Source organism: Pleurodeles waltl, chromosome 9, assembly GCF_031143425.1.
Source record: "Pleurodeles waltl isolate 20211129_DDA chromosome 9, aPleWal1.hap1.20221129, whole genome shotgun sequence".
NCBI classification, from domain to species: Eukaryota; Metazoa; Chordata; class Amphibia; order Caudata; family Salamandridae; genus Pleurodeles; species Pleurodeles waltl.
In genome coordinates, this window is record NC_090448.1 from 514,895,171 (window position 1) to 514,919,604 (window position 24,434).

General features: G+C 45.8%; 1 protein-coding gene across 1 annotated transcript in view; it reads right to left on the reverse strand.

Annotated features, from left to right (window-relative positions):
* The window catches only part of PRKCH (protein kinase C eta), a 656,855-nt gene that overhangs the window by 50,855 nt on the left and 581,566 nt on the right, over positions 1-24,434 (reverse strand). The window lies entirely within an intron of this gene.

The following is a 24,434-nucleotide window of genomic DNA, read 5'->3' on the forward strand; positions in this document are numbered from 1 at the left end:
AGCTAGTTTTTCATATCACTCACTTAAAAGGCTAGAGAATAAGCGTGAATCTTAAGACAAAATTGGAACATCCATTCCAAGATAGGAACCAAAGCTGTAGCGTAGGATTGTGTTGGTGATGACCATCCTTTGCATGGTACAATGCTAGATTTTTACCTTGTCTGCTTTTGCTGACTATAAAGCTCTGTGCTCTTTGCCCCTGCTAAACAGGGGTAAAGTGCATGCGCTCCTCATTTCAACATGATGAAATTGGCACCTCCTCTGTTGGATATTTAACTTACCTATCAGTCCTTAGTATATAGTGCCACAGTTTGCCCATGTTCTCTAAGCTAAATTTCACTCATTTTACTATAGCAGCAATGTAACCATGACTGCAGGCCAATATTTCATTTAATATTGGGTATCTCTCTTTAGTAAACAGCTACAGAGTTCATGTTCGGACTTTTAAAAATATTTGTTGCAATCCCAATTCATTGGCAAAGTTGGATTTCTAATAAATATTTTAAAAGGAGTACTTTAGAAAGATTACCTGTTGCCTGCCTAAAGCCTCTAGAAGCCCGTTTGCATGCACTTCCACTGGCACCTAGGAGCTGTATAGCTCCTTGATGAGGTGTGAACTTGCTCCCAAAGCTGAGGCAATGGCCTTGGGTGAGGAGAGGCACTTTGTTTCTCTGGCAGGATGACAATTTGAGCTGTGCCAAAGGAACTTAATTGACTTCAAAAGTACATACCCTATCACATGCAGATGTAGGTAACACAGGCCTTGCCCATTTCCTTTGTTCAGCTATCCGGAAAGGCACCAAACACCAGTGGGAGAGACACTGCTTCCAGAATCAGGTTTTGAGTGGCCACAAGCGAAGGATTGCTCATTTCCTAGAACACACATATGGTGTAGGGAAGAAGGATTTTACCTTGTTGGTTTAAGGCAGCGAAGGGCACAGTGGGATTGACTACAGTAAAACACACTGGATGTACTGCAAAAGTGGGTAGGGGCACCAATAGGGGCCAGTGGTGCAACAAAACTGGAACATGTTTTGTGTGGGACCCCCGACACAGATCATAGAGGGGCCCTAGGTGCTGTGCTGAGGTGAAGGGGCACTTTGAAGCTTAGGGGTCCCCCCGCTTCACAGGACCTGCAGGGGCCTTTTTTACGACCCTATTGGGGACTGTAATCTCATTGGTTAGGGAGTGACCATGAATTTCCCCCAACCACAGGCTCACACTGGCCATAAATACTGGCCACAGTACCCTCCTGAGATCATTTCTGGATCTATGGAGGAGCAGAAGAGGACTGAAACTGCTGCCTATGACCCGAGAAGAGTCTTGAAGACTGGACCTGCTCTGCCTCTTCTACAAAAGACAAACAAGTGGCCTACATGGGTTATAAGGCTGATATCTTATTTGGGCTACAGGGACACAACAAACTTCAATTGTCCTTTTTCTTTTCCTGCATTCCCAACTTATCAGTTCTATTTGGACCTGCCCTGTACCCTGCTGCTGGCCTCTACTGGAGTGAGTCTTGATCGTCAAGTGCTGTCCCCGAGGCCCTGGACCCTTGGCTGTTGTCAGATTGTACTCCTCCTAACGTTTCCTCAAACCTGGGACTTAAAAACTTTTTGCCTACTTTTTGCTCTCAGAACCAGTAGGGGACCGGCTTCAACCTAACTAGTTGATCCGACAAAGATACCCTGCTGCTGGGCCATAGATTCAGGTGCCTCCTGCTACATTCTTTTCCGCAGCAGCAAATCTGATTTCGCAGGACCTCACAAAGAAAGTATCTGACTCAGTGGAGCCCTTTATTGCTACAGCGTGCAGCCTTCCCCCTGCTGAAAGAATTTGAGTTCCAAAAAAGTGACTAAATCTGAAGATAGAAATTTTCACCAAGAGAAGGAGCCAAAAGTATCCAACTGGGGAGGGATCTTCCTTGGGTATGAAATTCAATTTTTTCCCCCTTGGAGCTTTCTTTCAGAAGTCCACAGCTTCATCTTGATCTCGTCCAGCTCCTATCCGACGACAAGGAGTCGTCTACTGCCGCAGCCTGCTGCCTTGCCCTGCTGAGGATGTTTGACTTCCATTGTTGAGACTAAGGACCTTATTTAGATATTGGCAGATGGGTTACTCCGTAACAACAGTGACGGATATCTTGTCCGTCGAAATCTAAATCCCGTTGAAAATAATGGGATTTAGAATTCAGCAGAAGGGATACCCCTCACAATTGTGATGGAGTAACCCACGTGCCAAAGTCTGAATCAGGTCACAAGTCCAAAGGTAAAACTTTCCACTGGGTTGAACCTCGTATTTGTACTTGACTCATGTTCCATTTCGATCAGCCTTAAACCTTACTCTTGTCCAAGTCAACCACAACCAGATAACCACAGTTGGTGTTTGAAAGTTTTTGGCTCTATTTTCAATCTTAATCTTGAAAAAAATCATAAATCCAGTACAACTAATTGGATTTTTGTTGTTTTCGTGTCATTCTATTTAATAAACGTACTCTATTTTTCAAAATTGTTTTGGATTTTTATTTTGTTCTGTTTTAACTTTATTACTGTTTGAGTACTGCATAAATACTTTACACATTGCCTCTAAATTGAGCATGTTCTAGCTACAAGGGGTTTGAGCTCAGGTTAATTTAGCGACATCGGTGGTTCACCTTAACAAGGATTGTGGTTATTATGTGTGTACTCACATCCCTCAACTAATACCCCAATTGCTCAAAGAATTGATATTGGAAAACAAAACAGTAATGAGTGTATTGTTGAAGTAATCTCAGTCACTGGTAATTACTCTGGGACACAATCCAGTCCATTGTATTTCTGCCCACGTTGCCACCTCAGAGAGAAACCAACCATATGCAAATCAGTCCTGGTTCTTCTGAGAAGCAACACAAGAAACCCCAGATCAGTTTCGGACTATTAAAGCAATGTCCATCTTCAAAGGTATGGTGCAGCTGGAGTCCTGTGGCACGTTGAGCCTGGGACTCATGTCTATGCGTACTCGTCATACTTGGGGTATCTCACTGAGAATAACAAAAAAGTCACCAGTGGATTGCTTCAATTGCTCAGCCACTGTTAATTTATCTGGACCACAATCTAATGCATTGATTATTCCGATAATAGAAAGCTATAGTAAGTGTGTGCCTTTTCTCCTACATTGCATATTTAAATCTAGACACAATAAAGCATGCATTAAACATTTGAAGTTAACCTTCATTAACAAATCACAACAGGCAGGTTAAGGGTTCTAGGGCCAGATGTAGGAAACTGTTTGCGACTCGTTGCCTCGTTTCCTATGCAGAAATGCATTTTGCGAGTCGTTACCGACTCGCAAAATGCATTTCAGACTCGCAAATAGGAAGGGGTGTTCCCTTCCTATTTGCGAGTCGCATTGGGATGCAATACCATTTGCGACCGCATATGCGGTCGCAAATGGCATCGCAGTTACCATCCACTTCAAGTGGATGGTAACCCAATCGCAAATTGGAAGGGGTCCCCATGGGACCCCTTCCAGTTTGTGTCTGGAGCCCAAAATATTTTTTCAGGGCAGGGAGTGGTCCAAGGGACCACTCCCTGCCCTGAAAAAACCCGAAACTAAAGGTTTCGTTTTTTTTTGAAGTGCAGCTCGTTTTCCTGTTAGGAAAACGGGCTACACTTCCAAAAAAAAAAAACTGCTTTATTTAAAAGCAGGTCGCTAACATGGAGGTCTGCTGACGTCAGCAGGCCTCCATGTTAGCGAGTGCCTATACTCGCAATAGGGCCGCAATTTGCGACCCACCTCATGAATATTCATGAGGTGGGTCATTGCGACCCCATTGCGAGTTGCAGTCGGTGTCTGAGACACCGTACTGCATAGCAATTTGCGACTTGCAAATTGCGAGTCGCAGGGACTCGCAATTTGCAAGTCGCAAATTGCTATTTTGCTACATCTGGCCCCTAGTCTTTAGTCTTAGTGCAGGCATGAAGTTTTAATTTGATACTTCTCAGACTCGCCAGCTGATGCCTCACAAATGTATTCTCAGGAAATAACAGAATTGCCAAAGCTAGTGATGGTCCAATGGTTTTCTTCTCTTCAATTCTCTTATTAATAAGCTTATTGAATGTCTTCTTGAGCTCCTTCCTCTACTAGAAGGTGAGAGGAGAAGGGGTTAGCAATCAAGGTCCCCTATGCGGTTTATCCAGACGTTGATTCCTTTAACTCAGTGTTCCCCAACCCCCGGGCCGCGGACCGGTGCCGGTCCGTGGATCAATCGGCACCGGGCCGCCCCACTGTGGCGGGCGGTAAATGTTTGATAATTTTTCCGTGGCCCGCTTGTCACACAATGGGACAAGCGGGCCACGGAAAAATTATCAAACATTTACCGGTCCGCGGCGATAAGAAGGTTGGACAACACTGCTTTAACTAATTCATTTTGACCTTTTATATTCGTTTTTCTTGCTGTTGAACCTCTTGTTCCCATCCTGCATGGCCAGGAAGGGGGACCCTGATTTTTCAGTTCTATCTTTATTTTGCATGTCTCCACTTCACCACCAAATACCCCTGCTTTATGTGGTGCCGAGCAGCTTCTCTCAAGTGGAAAAACTAAAAGGGCCCTCTGCAGATTGTGGTGAGGGCCCCTGAAACACCCATATATCACAGATAGTCATAGGCCTTGAACTGACAAAGGGCCCCCTGATGGGACTGCAGGAGCCTTTGTTAGGCCACTGCCTCTCAATTTTCCCCATAGCCCCTCCCCTCTGGGTGTTAAGGAGGTACTCTAAACCATCTACTAATATTCTGTATGTATTCCAGATTCCATCATCTGCCCTACACCAAGAGAACCCCTTGAAGAAATGAAAATCTGGTGTACTTGAGACACGACCTCCAGACTGCTTTTTCCTTTGTCTCTGCTCCCTCCATCGTGGTTATTGAATGTTGTCCTTGCCACATATCATAAGTATGTGAACTGCGCCCAGGGGCCTCTAACTTTAGCAGTACAACAATCCCTGACTGCTGTGCGATGGTGTCACTGCTACACTGCTCTTCTACAAAATATATGCCGATGCTACAGAGGCCAGGTTGCAGTCAGTAGCCCCCGATGTTTACCTTAGCCTGGCCTTGGGATGTCAAAGACATCTAGGGCAATTAGACCTAAGAGAAAAGTGAGAACCTTCTGCCCGCCACGAACTTGGGGGCATGCTGTGGAATCAGCTGACAGTATTTCTTCCCTCTAAATTGGGACACTAGGCCCGAGTCAAACAAAAAGGTAAAATTTCACGGGAAGATTTGCTTCATTTTTTTCCCCGAATTCTCAGACATCCCTTGTATTAACCTGGAAAGCTGGCCCAGACACGGGTTTCCAGGCGTAAAGTCACATGACTTGGTCAAATGACTCCTATTACCCCCTGTGCAGAAACCTACATAGCATAGGCTTAAGCAGAGTGGGAGTGTCGCCTGCTATATTAATGCATTTGTTTTATTTATTTTGTCTTTGCGAGGAAAGCATTTTCCCTGGGGAGAATTATCTTCTATTTGCCCTAAAGCAAATCTAGGGCATTGCCCTAAAGCAAATCTAGGGCTAATCTGGTCCCCTGCATGTCCTGGACGGTGAGTTACTCCCGAACTTAAATGGAGTAAATCCCTAACCTGCTCCTGGGTGGGAAAGTGTCAGGATGTATGTTTACAGGCATTCACGAACTTACAAAGCTAACCATGTGTTTGAATGCCCACTTCTGACCTCTTGTTGGCATATACTACAGTGATTTTGGGTCGAACGAAATCGACAGTAGCAAATCAACCCAATTGTGAATTCCTGGCAAGCTTAAATGGGGGTACTTTTTCCCCCAAAAAATGTACATTGGCGAATCGTGCCCGCTTACTTAACCAGGAGTGATTTTTGTGAAAACTTGGTTTTTACTTCCAAGGTGTTGCCAGGTGGTATTTTCATATTGATTATGGTTGGAGTATATTGACTCATTGATTTAATATTGTTTTGAGTGCGTGACAGGCACCCAGAAGCTAGGTTAAGCCCTAGCATTTGGTCCCTTGAAAGAAATAAACGAAACTAATTATCTTATGTAAATGTTCTTTTCGTTTCACTAAGGGAATAGAACAGTAAAACTGTGTAAAGTGAAATCATCCACCCCGGGGGAAGCGGGGGGAGGGGTGTAAGCGGATAGAGCTTTTCAAAGAACCATCTGTCACTGCTTCTTAACATTTGCAATGTTTTTTTATGTGAACTTTAATGTTCTTCTGTACCCTGGCTGTGATACAATGGCGTGAGTCCAAGCTGAGTGTTCCTGGAATCCGACTGCACAGCCTGCATCTGCTGCTTGTCCTTGGCTTGAAGGTAAGGTTAGCACAAGGTAGTATTATTTTCAGTTCCAAAACTGCACTCAAGGAATGCTTTGTCGACTCTTCCTCCAGCCCCATCTACTGTCATCAGTCCTGCCCTCGCCTGTAAAATGCAAAATTAAGTTTCGTGATTTCGGATATACGTGGTAATAATTTACTGGATAATTTCCTGGATATCTTCTATAGTCAGAAGAGTTCTCCTGCTTAGACCCTATGCCAAAAAAGTGCTCAAACAACAGCTCTTTATGAAACGTACATGACAAATTAATTGTGTTTAACCACTTTAACAGCATGCTATTATTGCAAACCATGTGATATTCAGTTTATCGACACCAGAGTGTTAAAATACGGAATCAGCCCAGTAATTTAAATCTGAGACCTCAAGAATTCTGATTGAGTGCTCGCCCCGCTGAGCTTTCTTACTTACCAGTGGGAACAGTTTAAACATTGTGAAAACCTATGTTTTCTTTTCTCACTTGGGTCCACAAGGTCGGCATTGTTTAGTAACCCGTATAAGCAGACGCAATGTTATATAACATCCATGTTCTGTCTGCTACACTTCATGTAGGAAGTAACCTCCTTTGGTTTTCAGCCCAGCTTCTGTTTTTTCTGGACATCTCAATGGAATTGAAATTGGAAATCACCATAATGGATATTCTCTCGTGCAGCCGGCAAAGTGGGGTTTTGGCTCAGTGACTTCTCTCTGATGGGCCCACTTTAATCAACGTCATAATGAGCGGTTAGGCCCTCTCAGACACGTTTCCTGCGACCAATCTCAGATGTGCAGCCATCTAAAGTTAGATTTGTGTGAACTTTGCTCATCAGACGCTGCCACTGTGCCCTCTCAGGCTCATCAACCAATATGGCATGGTCAGGTCTGTTAGATACGGGTTTCTTGGTGCCCACCATTTTCTGAAATCTGCTCCCGAAAGCTGGCATCTCTTTTCTATTGGCTGTGTTGGGTGCTGCCAGATGCCCTCTCCTTCAGCGCACCGCCCTGGGCGCAGAACAAAGAAAGACACAACAGTTAACACCTAAAGGAACACCGTCTTCTTCACTGCTGGACAGCTTAGATGGTGAGATCAGAAAAATATGTGCTTCTATATGAAGCTGTACGGCCCTGTTACATTTTTTGAAATTTAGATAGTGCCTAAGTAAATACACTGCTCTTAATGCTAAAAATATTGCTTTGCACAATAGCTGTTTGATTAACGATGCTGCTAAGATCTTTAAAGGAGTTTGATTTATCAATCTGGCGCCTTGGAAAGAAGGCAATTTTTAAATCTAAAATGTGATTTGAAAAAAATCGGATAAATAAAATGGCAAACTTTATTACAAAAAATCTTATAAAGCCTGCTCAGGGCAATCTTGCCTAGCAGCCAAGTCTTGAGACTTACGGGTCCTTATGTATACATGTCCAGTCATTAAACATGATGGCTTTAGGGTGAAATAAATTTGAGATCATGTCCTACTACAGGATAGGACTTTTATGCAAATTAGGAAGAAAAAGTTGAATGCAGTTTTAAATAAGAAAATATAAACAAGAATGCCACAAAGCTTTTCGTGAAGGTGGAAACAGTGACCAAAATGAGCCACAGTTGCAAAAAGACTGCCCGAAGAGCAATGTGTTGCACTATACGGCAAGCATTCTCAGCTTTTACTCAGTGAAGAATTTACATCTGGTTTGCTAAGAACTAAACGCACAACATCCACCTCTTTAACGTTGATGAGGATGAATGAGTGGTGCGCCTCACTGTGCACGCTAGCGAATGATTGGGGAGATGCCTACATGTGACAACACCACCACGTCTGAGCATTTGAATCCACAATGTGCAGCCTTTGCAACGTGTTCCTAAAGGGAGAGGGGTCACCAAAACACACAAAGTGAATGGTCCTTCATTTATCATGCAGTGGTCCGTGGGACCCTGTTTGTTTCTCCAAATGCTTGTAGCCTGCTGTAGTAATGAGTTACACTGTAGTAGTGAGTTTCAGTCCTTCTTCCTGGGAGATAGGGCATGCGTATGAAACACTTTGAATAGTTTTCTCTATATGTTCTCCTTCTGCTGCCAATTCTTCTCTTGTCTCATAGTTGTTATTGATTCCATGTGTAATGTATCATATTCCAAAAAGGACAGTTAAGTGGATTATCTTTGAAGGTTCAACTTGACCAGTCAATGTCAATTTATTGATCAGTTAATTAAAACCATTACAAATACAAGTATGAAAAACCCCACATGTGATTCAAATTCTTTTTAAAACAAACAAAATTAAAACGGTAAAATAGTCTCATTTGCGACAAGAGTAATGCTTACAAGCGGTTAGCTCCCTTGTGAGCTCTGCTATCTATTCGGCTGCCTGAGATAACAGCCTCCTAAGAGCTGTCACATACTTTGCACATCTTGCCAGAGCCCAGGGCGTGGATTGTAAAAAGCACATTTTAGATACCTCCATACAGGTCCGTGCAGCCTATGCCAGCGCCAGCACCAGAAGAATTATTAGATGTCTTCTTTCATGTGCTAATTTGGGACAGCAGCACAGAAGGTGTAGCCAGGTTTCTCGGTGGTAAGAGCAGAGCCTACAGGCACTTTTATGCCTATGTGCAGACCAAGAAGGATTAAAGTCCTTAATTGGGAGGACTAATATTCGCATGTAAAGGATTTGATGCCGGGTGACTGCGTTTATTGCTGCTAGGAGGTATGGCTGAGGAGCTCCAACCAGACAGGAATCATCTAACGCGGGCACTATTGTGGGTGATTTAGTTAACAACAAATCAGACTCTCGTGAAAATTCCTTTGCTCTTTTGCCAATCGATGTTTTACAAACACTGTAGATCACTGTGTCTGATAGCTGGATGTAATCGCCCATTTCGAAAGTCTTCTGTGCCTTTCTTAAATCGTGTCCCATGGGTTGCCAGGAGTCTCAAATAATGTTCTCAGGTGATGTTTTAACGTAAGCGAGTTTGCCTTCCTGAGACTGATTGTAAAGAAATGGCTCCCTGTTGCAGTTACCCCCCACTTTTTGCCTGATACTGATGCTGACTTGACTGAGAAGTGTGCTGGGACCCTGCTAACCAGGCCCCAGCACCAGTGTTCTTTCACCTAAAATGTACCATTGTCTCCACAATTGGCACAACCCTGGCACCCAGGTAAGTCCCTTGTAACTGGCACCCCTGGTACCAAGGGCCCTGATGCCAGGGAAGGTCTCTAAGGGCTGCAGCATGACTTATGCCACCCTAGGGACCCCTCACTCAGCACAGACACACTGCTTGCCAGCTTGTGTGTGCTGGTGGGGAGAAAATGACTAAATCGACATGGCACTCCCCTCAGGGTGCCATGCCAACCTCCCACTGCCTGTGGCATAGGTAAGTCACCCCTCTAGTAGGCCTTACAGCCCTAAGGCAGGGTGCACTATACCACAGGTGAGGGCATGGGTGCATGAGCACTATGCCCCTACAGTGTCTAAGCAAAACCTTAAACATTGTAAGTGCAGGGTAGCCATAAGAGTATATGGGCTGGGAGTCTGTCAAAAACGAACTCCACAGCTCCATAATGGCTACACTGAATACTGGGAAGTTTGGTATCAAACTTCTCAGAATAATAAACCCACACTGATGCCAGTGTTGGATTTATTAAAAAATGCACACAGAGGGCATCTTAGAGATACCCCCTGTATTTTACCCACTTGTTCAGTGCAGGACTGACTGGTCTCTGCCAGCCTGCTGCTGAGAGACGAGTTTCTGACCTCATGCGGTGAGAGCCTTTGTGCTCTCTGAGGACAGAAACAAAGCCTGCTCTGGGTGGAGGTGCTTCACACCTCCCCCCTGCAGGAATTGTAACACCTAGCAGTGAGCCTCAAAGGCTCAAGCTTCGTGTTACAATGCCCCAGGGCACTCCAGCTAGTGGAGATGCCCGCCCCCTGGACCCAGCCCCCACTTTTGGCGGCAAGTCCAGGAGAGATAATGAGAAAAACAAGGAGGAGTCACTGGCCAGTCAGGACAGCCCCTAAGGTGTCCTGAGCTGAGGTGACTCTGACTTTTAGAAATCCTCCATCTTGTAGAAGGAGGATTCACCCAATAGGGATAGGAATGTGCCCCCCCCCCTTGGGAGGAGGCACAAAGAGGGTGTACCCACCCTCAGGGCTAGTAGCCATTGGCTACTAACCCCCCAGACCTAAACACGCCCTTAAATTTAGTATTTAAGGGCTCCCCTGAACCTAAGAATTTAGATTCCTGAAACCTACAAGAAGAAGAAGACTGCTGAGCTGAAAAACCCCTGCAGAGGAAGAACAGAAGACACCAACTGCTTTGGCCCCAGTCCTACCGGCCTGTCTCCTGACTTCCAAAGAAACCTGCTCCAGCGACGCTTTCCAAAGGACCAGCGACCTCTGAATCCTCAGAGGACTGCCCTGCTTCAAGAAAAATAAGGAACTCCCGAGGACAGCGGCCCTGCTCCAAAAGACTGCAACTTTGTTTCAAAGGAGCAGATTTAAAGACCCCTGCAACTCCCCGCAAGAAGCGTGAGACTTGCAACACGGCACCCGGCGACCCCGACTCGACTGGTGGAGAACCAACACCTCAGGGAGGACCCTCCGGCGACTCAGAGACCGTGAGTAACCAAAGTTGTCCCCCCTGAGCCCCCACAGCGACGCCTGCAGAGGGAATCCCCAGGCTCCCCCTGACCACGACTGCCTGAACCTAAAGTCCCGACGGCTGGAAAAGACCCTGTACCCGCAGCCCCCAGCACCTGAAGGAACGGAACTTCTGTGCAGGAGTGACCCCCAGGAGCCCCCCCCTTGCCTGCCTGCACCGCTGAAGAGACCCCTTGGTCTCCCATTGAAACCTACAGAAAACCCGACGCTTGTTTACACACTGCACCCGGCTGCCCCCGCGCTGCTGAGGGTGTACTTTTTGTGTGGACTTGTGTCCCCCCCGGTGCCCTACAAAATCCCCCTGGTCTGCCCTCCGAAGACGCGGGTACTTACCTGCTGGCAGACCGGAACCGGGGCACACCCTTCTCTCCATTGAAGCCTATGCGTTTTGGGCACCTCTTTGACCTCTGCACCTGACCGGCCCTGAGCTGCTGGTGTGGTAACTTTGGGGTTGCTCTGAACCCCCAACGGTGGGCTACCTTGGACCCAAACCTGTGACTTGTAAGTGATTTACTTACCTGCTAAAACTAACAATAACTTACCTCCCCCAGGAACTGTGAAAATTGCAGTGTCCACTTTTAAAACAGCTATTTGTGTTTTATGTGAAAAGTATATATGCTACTGTAATTATTCAAAGTTCCTAAAGTACTTACCTGCAATACCTTTCAAATGAGATATTACATGTAGAATTTGAACCTGTGGTTCTTAAAATAAACTAAGAAAATATATTTTTCTATAACAAAACCTATTGGCTGGATTTGTCTCTGAGTGTGTGTTCCTCATTTATTGCCTGTGTGTATGTACAACAAATGCTTAACACTACTCCTTTGATAAGCCTACTGCTCGACCACACTACCACAAAATAGAGCATTAGTATTATCTCTTTTTGCCACTATCTTACCTCTAAGGGGAACCCTTGGACTCTGTGCATACTATTCCTTACTTTGAAATAGTGCATACAGAGCCAACTTCCTACATTGGTGGATCAGCGGTGGGGTACAAGACTTTGCATTTGCTGGACTACTCAGCCAATACCTGATCACAAGACAAATTCCAAAAATTGTCATTAGAAATTGTTTTTGCAATTTGAACTATTTTTTCTAAATTCTTAAAAGACCTGCTAGGGCCTTGTGTTAGATCCTGTTTAGCATTTCTTTTAGAGTTTAAAAGTTTGGTAAAAGTTTGAATTAGATTCTAGAAATAGTTTTTAGATTCCTAAAAAGTATTCCAACTTTTAGAAGCATAATGTCTAGTGCAGAGATGAATGTGGTGGAACTCGACACCACACCTTACCTCCATTTTAAGATGAGGGAGCTAAGGTCACTCTGTAAAATAAAGAAAATAGTAATGGGCCCCAGACCTTCCAAACTACAGCTCCAGGAGCTGTTGGCAGAGTTTGAAAAGGCCAACCCCTCTGAGGATGGCAACTCAGAGGATGATGATAGTGACTTGGAGGGTGATTTCCCCCTACCAGTCCTATCTAGGGAAGACAGGGCCTCTCAAGCCCTGACTCCAAGCATAATAGTCAGAGATGCTGGCTCCCTCACAGGAGGGACCAACCTCTCTGAAATCACTGAGGATAACTCCAGTGAAGAGGACATCCAGTTAGCCAGGATGGCCAAAAGATTGGCTTTGGAAAGACAGATCCTAGCCATAGAAAGGGAAAGACAAGAGATGGGCCTAGGACCCATCAATGGTGGCATCAACATAAATAGGGTCAGAGATTCTCCTGGCATGTTGAAAATCCCTAAAGGGATTGTGACTAAATATGAAGATGGTGATGACATCACCAAATGGTTCACAGCTTTTGAGAGGGCTTGTGCAACCAGAAAAGTAAACAGATCTCACTGGGGTGCTCTCCTTTGGGAAATGTTCACTGGAAAGTGTAGGGATAGACTCCTCACACTCTCTGGAAAAGATGCAGAATCTTATGACCTCATGAAGGGAACCCTGATTGAGGGCTTTGGATTCTCCACTGAGGAGTATAGAATTAGATTCAGGGGGGCTCAAAAATCCTCGAGCCAGACCTGGGTCGATTTTGTTGACTACTCAGTGAAAACACTGGATGGTTGGGTAACTGGAAATGAAGTGCATGACTATGTTGGGCTTTATAATTTGTTTATGAAAGAACACATTTTAAGTAACTGCTTCAATGAAAAGTTGCATCAGTATCTGGTAGACCTAGGTCCAATTTCTCCCCAAGAATTGGGAAAGAAGGCAGACCACTGGGTCAATACTAGGGTAACCAAAACTTCCACTGGGGGTGACCAAAAGAAAGGGGTTAGAGAACCTCCTCAGGAGAAAGTGGGTGACACTAGAAACAAAGAAAAAGAGTCCTCTGTAGGCCCCCAAAAACCAGACCAGGAGGGTGGGCCCCGAGACACAACCCAAAACAAAGGTGGGTACCAGGGTAAGAACTGGGATGCCCCTAAGGCATGGTGCCATAACTGTAGACAGACAGGGCACCACACCAAGGACACTTCTTGTCCCAAAAACAAACCCCCTAGCAAAATCCCAGGGGTGACCAGTGTAGCCATTGGGGATGACTCCGCAGATGAGGAGGTCTTCATAGCCTTCAACTGGAAAAAGGGCCCAACAGGTGAGTTGGAGATTCCAGAGGGAAGTAGACACTTCCACCACCTACTGGTGAATGGAATCCCAGCCACTGCCCTGAGAGACACTTGTGCCAGTCACACTATTGTGCATGACAGGCTGGTGTTCTCAAACCAGTACATCCCAGGTGAGACTGCCAGAGTAAGAGTTAGCCCAGACAGGGTCACTGATAGGCCTGTGGCTTTTGTGCCCATAGAAGTGGGTGGGACTTTTAGCTGGAGAAGGGTGGTAGTCAGTAAAGACCTCCCCCTTGATTGTCTCCTTGGAAATGACTACCCAGAGGTTAGTCAGAGCCCAAGAGAGGAACTGGTCCAGTGCTTGTCCTCTCCCAAGGATTCTGGAGGTGCTACCCCTGCAGTAACTGCAAGTAGGCCCCAGAAGAAAAAGAAAAGAAAACAGAGTAGGAAAGTTGGACAACCTTTAGCCAAGGTTCCAGCAAGCCAGGGAGATTCTGCTCCAGTAGAGGAGAACTCCAAAAGTGGCTCTGATAAAGTCCAACCTGACCCACAAGAAGTCCTGGCTAGTCAGGCAACTGTTAAACCTGAGTGGGTGGCTCCTCAGCTAACAGAAGAAAGAGTGGAAGAAGGGTGTTTACTACCAGATGTGGTAACCCCCCACTCTAATACAGCAGACAGGCACCCTGAACCCAAAGAAGCCTGTAACTTAGCCCCTTCCCTTGTAGGTGAAGAGCTAAAGGTGTGGTTCTGGGCACTGACAGCTGTCAGTGGCCTCTGCTGGGTGTTAGCCTTTATGGCTGCACTATCCTTGGCATGGTGGTCTGACCCCATGCCAAATAGCATGTTAGGCCCCCTGACCCTGTTGGTCATGGTGGGGTTTTTCCAGCTCTGGGTAACCTCTTTGGGTAAGCTAGGGGTGACCCTGGCTAAGATAAGATTAGCAGAGGTGGATACCTCTAACCCCAAAATAGAGAGAATGGGTGGAGACATTAAAGACACAGACAAGAGGCAATTCAGACTAGGTCCTATTACTGTGGAAGTGGGTCAGTTCCCCGGAGGGAATGACGTGAACAAGAGGATGTAAGGCAGAGTAGGCCCTGCAACAAACCAGCCTATTTCCTCTACTCTTCCTCGCCTGACAGACTAGGAAGACTCTCCCAGCTTTGGCTGAGTCTCCTGGCCTGTGGGCTGGGGGGGCTTGTGTAAAGAAATGGCTCCCTGTTGCAGTTACCCCCCACTTTTTGCCTGATACTGATGCTGACTTGACTGAGAAGTGTGCTGGGACCCTGCTAACCAGGCCCCAGCACCAGTGTTCTTTCACCTAAAATGTACCATTGTCTCCACAATTGGCACAACCCTGGCACCCAGGTAAGTCCCTTGTAACTGGTACCCCTGGTACCAAGGGCCCTGATGCCAGGGAAGGTCTCTAAGGGCTGCAGCATGACTTATGCCACCCTAGGGACCCCTCACTCAGCACAGACACACTGCTTGCCAGCTTGTGTTTGCTGGTGGGGAGAAAATGACTAAATCGACATGGCACTCCCCTCAGGGTGCCATGCCAACCTCCCACTGCCTGTGGCATAGGTAAGTCACCCCTCTAGTAGGCCTTACAGCCCTAAGGCAGGGTGCACTATACCACAGGTGAGGGCATGGGTGCATGAGCACTATGCCCCTACAGTGTCTAAGCAAAACCTTAAACATTGTAAGTGCAGGGTAGCCATAAGAGTATATGGGCTGGGAGTCTGTCAAAAACGAACTCCACAGCTCCATAATGGCTACACTGAATACTGGGAAGTTTGGTATCAAACTTCTCAGAATAATAAACCCGCACTGATGCCACTGTTGGATTTATTAAAAAATGCACACAGAGGGCATCTTAGAGATACCCCCTGTATTTTACCCAATTGTTTAGTGCAGGACTGACTGGTATCTGCCAGCCTGCTGCTGAGAGACGAGTTTCTGACCTCATGCGGTGAGAGCCTTTGTGCTCTCTGAGGACAGAAACAAAGCCTGCTCTGGGTGGAGGTGCTTCACACCTCCCCCCTGCAGGAATTGTAACACCTAGCAGTGAGCCTCAAAGGCTCAAGCTTCGTGTTACAATGCCCCAGGGCACTCCAGCTAGTGGAGATGCCCGCCCCCTGGACCCAGCCCTCCCTTTTGGCGGCAAGTCCAGGAGAGATAATGAGAAAAACAAGGAGGAGTCACTGGCCAGTCAGGACAGCCCCTAAGGTGTCCTGAGCTGAGGTGACTCTGACTTTTAGAAATCCTCCATCTTGTAGAAGGAGGATTCACCCAATAGGGATAGGAATGTGCCCCCCTCCCCTTGGGAGGAGGCACAAAGAGGGTGTACCCACCCTCAGGGCTAGTAGCCATTGGCTACTAACCCCCCAGACCTAAACACGCCCTTAAATTTAGTATTTAAGGGCTCCCCTGAACCTAAGAATTTAGATTCCTGAAACCTACAAGAAGAAGAAGACTGCTGAGCTGAAAAACCCCTGCAGAGGAAGAACAGAAGACACCAACTGCTTTGGCCCCAGTCCTACCGGCCTGTCTCCTGCCTTCCAAAGAAACCTGCTCCAGCGACGCTTTCCAAAGGACCAGCGACCTCTGAATCCTCAGAGGACTGCCCTGCTTCAAGAAAAACAAGGAACTCCAGAGGACAGCGGCCCTGCTCCAAAAGACTGCAACTTTGTTTCAAAGGAGCAGATTTAAAGACCCCTGCAACTCCCCGCAAGAAGCGTGAGACTTGCAACACGGCACTCGGCGACCCCGACTCGACTGGTGGAGAACCAACACCTCAGGGAGGACCCTCCGGCGACTCCGAGACCGTGAGTAACCAAAGTTGTCCCCCCTGAGCCCCCACAGCGACGCCTGCAGAGGGAATCCCCAGGCTCCCCCTGACCACGACTGCCTGAACCTAAACTTCCGACGGCTGGAAAAGACCCTGCACCCGCAGCCCCCAGCACCTGAAGGAACTGAACTTCTGTGCAGGAGTGACCCCCAGGAGGCCCTCTCCCTTGCCCAGGTGGTGGCTACCCCGAGGAGCCCCCCCCTTGCCTGCCTGCACCGCTGAAGAGACCCCTTGGTCTCCCATTGAAACCTACAGAAAACCTGACGCTTGTTTACACACTGCACCCGGCTGCCCCCGCGCTGCTGAGGGTGTACTTTTTGTGTGGACTTGTGTCCCCCCCGGTGCCCTACAAAACCCCCCTGGTCTGCCCTCCGAAGACGTGGGTACTTACCTGCTGGCAGACCGGAACCGGGGCACCCCCTTCTCTCCATTGAAGCCTATGCGTTTTGGGCACCTCTTTGATCTCTGCACCTGACCGGCCCTGAGCTGCTGGTGTGGTAACTTTGGGGTTGCTCTGAACCCCCAACGGTGGGCTACCTTGGACCCAAACCTGAGACTTGTAAGTGATTTACTTACCTGCTAAAACTAACAATAACTTACCTCCCCCAGGAACTGTGAAAATTGCACTAAGTCCACTTTTAAAACAGCTATTTGTGTTTTATGTGAAAAGTATATATGCTACTGTAATTATTCAAAGTCCCTAAAGTACTTACCTGCAATACCTTTCAAATGAGATATTACATGTAGAATTTGAACCTGTGGTTCTTAAAATAAACTAAGAAAATATATTTTTCTATAACAAAACCTATTGGCTGGATTTGTCTCTGAGTGTGTGTTCCTCATTTATTGCCTGTGTGTATGTACAACAAATGCTTAACACTACTCCTTTGATAAGCCTACTGCTCGACCACACTACCACAAAATAGAGCATTAGTATTATCTCTTTTTGCCACTATCTTACCTCTAAGGGGAACCCTTGGACTCTGTGCATACTATTCCTTACTTTGAAATAGTGCATACAGAGCCAACTTCCTACACTGATATAATATTTCAAGGTTGCAGCTTGGCAGTCTATCTGTTGTGAGTTTAAGCCCATTTCTAATCTGAGCCTGATGTGACGGGTATACTTTGGTTGTTGTAGAATTTTTAAATATGCTCTGCAGTGGGCCTGTTCTATAGTGGATTCCAAGGACCCCGGATAAGCCAGGTAACCATAATGCAGAGCGGGGAGTAATGGCGCCTTTATTAGTCTCAATATTGGTGCAGCAGAGGCGCTTCTGAGTTAATTGTTCAATTTAGCAAGCTTGTATGTGATGACAGAAGCCTTGTGTCTAATTGCATTTTTCTGAGCCCCTACCGTGTTGTTTTCTGTGAACTACACCCCCAAGTAGTTGTATCTCCTGGCTATATGAATGATCTGACTTCCCAATTACCAGGGTGTGAATTACTTATTCTTTAACTTTCCAAAAATAAGGACTTTAGTCTTTTCATGATTAACCTGCAACTGATTGGCATTATTAAAAATATTCAGGGCATTTAAAGCTTGCTGTAGTCCAATTTTCATACAGTCCATTATCACAATATCGTCCGCATACTGAATGATTTGGAGTCTTGTGGAGCCCAACTTTGGTAAAACGAAACTACTAGCTTTCAAATATTTCTCCAAATCTGCAATGTACAAGTTTAACAGTAGCAGAGCCAAAACACATCCCTGCTTTAGGCCTCTGTTTGTTGCTATTTTCTGTAATAGTGACCTGGGCCCGGTAAGGACCCGGAACCAAGTACTGGAGTAGAGTGAAATAATAGCTTTTAAGAGGTGTGTAGGAATGCCCCATGATGACAGCTTCTTCAACAGGGTTTCGCGGTCAACCCTGTCGAAGGCAGCACTATAATCGACAAAACAGCAGCAGCTGATGGTTGAGGTTGGCTGCCTGATGCTGTAAGTATGTCAGTGCCACAATATTATCCACTGTTGAGACCCCCGCTCTGAAGCCTGATTGAAAAAATGGCTTGGTTTGGCATTCTTCTACCCAGGCTTCCAGTTGATCCAGCAGCATTCGTGAATACATTTTTGCCTCCACGTCTAGGAGGGCAATTAATCGATAATTTTCAGCCAGTGAGCGATCCCCCTTTTTATAAATTGGACACAGTATAGAACCTCTCCAGGACTCTGGAACTGTGGTGAGTGGTACGCGTTACTGAAAAAGTGTGTCAGCTTTTCTGCCCAGTCTGATGGAGCACATTTGAACAGTGTAGCTGGCAGACCGTTGGGTCCTGGCGCTCCATCATTCTTAGTCCTTTTTATGAAGTTCTATGTCATACTCATGGAAAAGGTAGTCAAGACCGTGGGAGAAAGATTATCACTTTGAGGGGTCACAGGGCACTGGGTGCTATCCTGATTGTTGCTGGCAAAACCTGATGCTGGGTCAATGATTGTGTACAAAGTTATAACATACGAGACTCATGCAGACTCTGATACTCTGTTCTCTCTTGACTTATGGCCGTTCTTTAACTTATTTACATAGTACCAGAAACGGGCATGATTTGGGTCTTTTAGAAGCTGGAAGAAGATGCTCCTTTCCTTCCTATCTTTTTCCCCTTTGAGCTCCCATATCAGTTTCTTATGGGAATCTCTGCTGTTTGATACATGCACCGCTGTGTCCGGTGTGGGCTTTTGCTTATGCCTACGTAGGGCACTGCAAAGTGCCCGCCTTGTTTTAAGCAAGTTTTTGTCCATTTGCATTGTTATACTTCTTCGGAACGAGTGAGTTACTTGTGCACACCACAAGTTACCCAACAACAGCGAATGTAGATCACCCACGACTTCATCCACCATTTTAGGATCGCATTTGGTACCCAGGGCATGGCTCTTAGCCATAAGATTATTTTAGAAGAATCTTCTGGTCTCCATTTGATTCTTTCCACCTGGTGAACTTGCTCTGTGCCTATTGAATCCCCAACCACTACATGCTGCTTGCGATTGTAAATCAATTATGCATTTCAGGAGATTGCGGTCACTCTCCACCCTCTCAGTGATTTCAAAGTGGCTAAGTCTCTGCTTAAGCTTTTCTGATAAATACATATAATCAATGGTTGAGCCTCCCTTGAATGGCGAGGGAAGGAGGCTCCCATTCCGATTGTCCCTTTGCTCCTATCAGGCTGAGGATAAACTAAAAGTTGTAAAGAAGTTTTGAAATAGTTGACGGCTTCTGTCCAAATGGAGGTCCTCTGAATTAATATCAAGCCTGTGTACATTGAAATCACCCATCATAATTTGTTTGTGGCCGGGGTGGCTGAAGATGACTGTTTCCAAGTTTTTCAGGAGTTTGAGGATTGTTACTACTTTGGATTTCCTTGGAGCATTTATGTAGCAGCTGATTAGTATAAGATCCACATTTTGTTGGACGATGTTCCCACTGCTAAATGTAATTACTTGGGCCATTTTACTAGTAATGGTGAGTTCAGTGGTTACCAAGCGGACCGCTTGTTTAATGAAGATGGATAATCCACTGGATGGTTGGCCAAAAATACTGGGACGTGTGGCTGACTGGAAGATTTAATAAAAGCCATTCAGTAGAGAAGGAACACATTCCCAGGTTTCTTGCATGCAAATATTGTCATTAGCGTTTAGGTAGGACGTGGCCTTGGCGGATCTACTGATACTCCCGAGGCCTGCCACGTTCCATGACAAAAATCTCAATGTTTTCCGTGATCGTGAGGGGTGGTACTCTGTGGACCCATTGATGCTAGGACCGATATCTTGGGTCTTCCCGATCCTTCCGGTTGCTTTGCGGGTACGTTTGTGTGACCGTATGAACTTCTCTTCTATTTTGTGCGCAGACTATGGTTATGGTCTGTGGGGCAACATGAGTGTTGATCCCATGATTCTGCCCCCCACCTAAACCTCTTAATACCGAGTTCCGCTTTTGAGAGGTAGCAGTGTTTAGGAGGATGAATGAATATTTATCAAGCGGGATATATAGTTTGATGCCCCAGTCTGCAATAGACTCCCTTGCATCCCAGAATGCGGACCTCTGTGCTACCGTTTTCCAAGATGTTATTGTGATTTTGTTTGTTGCATTCAGTGCCGGGGGCTCAAACCTTTCCCATTCCATATCTTTAGAGTTGATATGCCTGAGAGATGGAATTTGAGTAAGTAGTCGCAATAAGTTCCCTCTATTTAGGGTGTCTATATAACCTTTTGAGGTATAACGAGGGATGAACATCAGGTCCAGAGAATCCTGCTCAATTGGGTCTGGTATAGCCTGACCCACGGACAGTGCTTCCAAACTAACTCAGTGAGTGGGATCTCTGCCATTGGAGACGTGATGAATTGCGTTTGCCATTGGATGGAGGGCCTGCTCTTTGTCATCCACCAAGGCAGTGGTGCGAGCTGTCTCTACGAGCTGGATTGGTTGAGCCCTCCTTAGGGCCAATTGCCGGTCTTGGTAGTTGTTCTGTATGCTATGTGGCATGACGTACTCCCTTTCCCCTTCTGTGCGGGTACAATCTGTTAAAGTTCTTACCGGTAGCGCTTGCGTGCAGGGCCTATTATGTTAAATCCTAAGGCCCTTAGAGGGGTTCTGAGCCCCTGGACTAATTGATGTAGTGATTGGGCTCCTTTTTTAACTAGCTGAAGTCGCGCCCGACCTGATGGTTTCTCCTGGATCGTGGTCCCTAGGGTTCAGCGTTGTTGGGCTACTGTCTGATCTTTTGATTGAGCACGGGGTGATGACCGCAGTGAGGTGAGTGCCGACGTTTGTGCCCAAACTGGTGCTATCTCCACCCTACATTGTGGAGCCGGTGTCAGTTCCGCCACATGTCCGTCTGGCTGGGCTATTGATAGTGTGCATGCCTGAAACATTGGGAAGTACTTCACAGTGCCACTGACTTCTGTTGCTTCTGAGATGTTATTTATTTTGTGTCCTTTGACTGATCTTATTTGGCACCTGTGTTTCCTAGCTTGTTTTTTCAGTTTCTTTCCTACTCTCCTTGTAAGGGCTGTGAGCGGCTCTTGGATGGGATTAACGGGGAAAGTGTGTGATATCGTAGTTTCACCTAGAATTGTAATCGCGCCTTCGGCTTAGTTTCTAATTTTTCGTATGTGCCAGACGTCGTGTCTCTGTCTGGGCTACAAACGGTGATCGGGGTTAGGTCGTCCGCCCCAGGACCTAAACGTGGTGAGCTGCTTGAGTTCGCTCTTTCTATAACGATGTATTGGCCTTGAGTGAGGGCTGTTTGAGTGAAAAGGACAGTTAAATGGATTATCTTTGAAGCTTCAACCTGACCAGTCACCTGGTGTGTGAGCTGCATGTGTTAAATAGTTACTCATCTTTGCAAGACTTCTTCAGAATAATCAGACAACACATTTTGGTGACATGCTTTGGAATAACAAGCATCTAACTAGACTTCTGCATCTCCATTGACAATACTGTACCATCTAGTCACACTTGGCTAAGCAATTCGGAGCAAGGTAATAATACCTGATGAATGAGTGCCATTTAGTGGTCAGCTTACCAATATCATCAATTTACAGAAACTTTTTTGCAGCCAATTGAATCTTTCTGCAAGTTTGGAAATTTAATGAGAGACAAGGTTGACAGTGACGTCACCAGCTCCTGGTTGCTTGGATCACACCAAGAGCCACTGTTGTGAGCGCCTTAAGGTATATGTATCTTTGTAACTGCTGGCACCTGAATAATGGCCTAAACGTACTGTGAGCTCTCTGACACATGTGTTTCAGCCATTTCTGAATACTGAGATAAACTAGGGCTGACAGTGTTTTCGACCTGACAGAGGAAACATCAACATTGCATTTTCCTTTTTCAGGTTCTTATGGGATAAAAACTATCACCACAGCTGTAAATCATTTGAACTCAGATTGCCGCTTTGTTGTTTATGCATAAGTTTGTTCCCTTGTTAATAAAGAAAAAAATTTGACTTCTCCCTGCTTGAAGTAGATTTTCAAAGTAAGCTTAGTTTGGTTTTAGCACATTCCTTATCAAAACAATGAATTGACTGGTTAGAATAAGTTTTATCTTCTATATTTCAGCAACAGCCTCTAAACACACAACAAGTCTTTGCAGTGTGGAAACCCACCACCTCCATTTTAAATGCACCAGGTAAACTCTCCATGAAGTGAAACAAACCGCTCAGATTATTTAAACAATTATATATTGGCAATTGATGGATTTTCAGTTGACTCATAGTAAAAAATAATTTTTATTACATCCGCTGGGAATGAAAGCCAAGGACGTTTTTGAACCTTTACCAGTTTGATCACCACCTTCAGGAGTTGATGCTAAGGATCATGACTATTTCACTGAGGCTATAGCTAGACGTAAATAAACATTTTGCAGAAAAACCACACATAGTTATCGAAAGATTCAATTTGTAGGGTCAAGACTGCGATAGAATGTGTGGTAATGCATGGGGCTCACTTGCAAGACTATTGTTACTTAAAAAGGGCTTGGAGCCCGTCTGTTCTTTACTATTTGTTGACTTGCTTGGCACTATTCCTTAAAGCCTCATAATTCGTCACTGCGGGTGTAGTGTTATTTGGGTTCTTGCCTGAGGAGCAGGGACCAAGCACTAATTGATTCAGCCTAATCAGTGCCCAATTGCTGCTTCTGACATGATTGAGGTACTTCTTTCTAACTTGTAGGGCACTGCAAACAGAAGGCGTGTGACTGGCAAAAAAGTGCCCAGCAGGACAAAAAGAAAACAGGGATTTCCATAGCCAACTGTTTTCTTTTATTTTGCCAAGTCTTCTTTTCTCACCTTGCACTCATGTTTTGTTTCATTTTTGCTCCCATTTGCTGTTCTCAAGAGACAACATTGCAACATTGTTTATTTCTTATTTGTAGTTTCCAAAATTATGCTCTAACACATAATCATGTAGTAAACCACAATTCACCCCACTATAGTCCAATCTGCCACACTCCAATCCCTGACAATCCACTCACCTCATCCCACACCAGTCGACTTCACTCACTCCCTCTAACCCTAGAACAATCCAATCCATCCCACCCTACTCCAAACCAGACCACTCACCACACTCCAGTCCTCCCAACCCACCCCACTCCAGCCTGCACAATCGGCACCACTCCTATCTAAAACAATCTGCCCATCTCAAATAAAAACAATCTGCCCCACTTCAGTCCAAACCATTCTACCCCACTCCAATCCCAAACAATCTGCCCCTCTCTAATAAACCCCATGCCGATCCAAAACAATCTGCCCCACTCCAATCTAAAAAAAACGGCTCCACTCCAATCTAAAACAATATGCCGCACTCCAATCCAAAACAATCTGCCCCACCCCATTCCAAAAGAATCTGCCCCACTCCAATCCACAACAATCTACCCTGCTCCAATCTGTCCCAATGCAATCCAAAACAGTCTTCCTCACTCCATTCTGCCTCATGCCAGTCCAAAACCATCAGTCGCACTCCAATCTAAACCAAACTGCCCCACTGCAACCTGCCCCACTCTAATCCAATACAATGTGACCTACTGCAATGTGCCCCACTCCATTCCACAAATATCTGCCACACTGCAATCTGCCCCACTTCAATTTGTCCCACTCCAGTCCAAAACAACCTGCCCCACTCCAATCAGCCTCAGTTCAATCTAAAACACTTTGGCCCACTCCAATCTGCCCTACTCGAATCCAAAGCAATCTGCCCCACTCCGATCTGCTCCACTCCAATCTAAAGCAATCTGCTACTCCAATCAAAACAATATTCCCCACTCCAATCCAAAACAGTCTGCCATTCCCCAATCTTTCACACTCCTATCCAAAACAATTTGTCCCACTCAAATCTGCCCCACTCCAATCCAAAACAATCTGCCTCACTAAAATCTGACCCACTTTAATCATCCCAAACTATCTGCCCACTCCAATCTGACCCATCACAATCCAAAACAATCTGTCACACTCCAATCTAAACCAAATTCCCCCACTGCAATCTGCCCTACTCCAATCCAAAACAGTCTGCCCTACTCCAATCTGCCCCACTCCAATCCAAACAATTT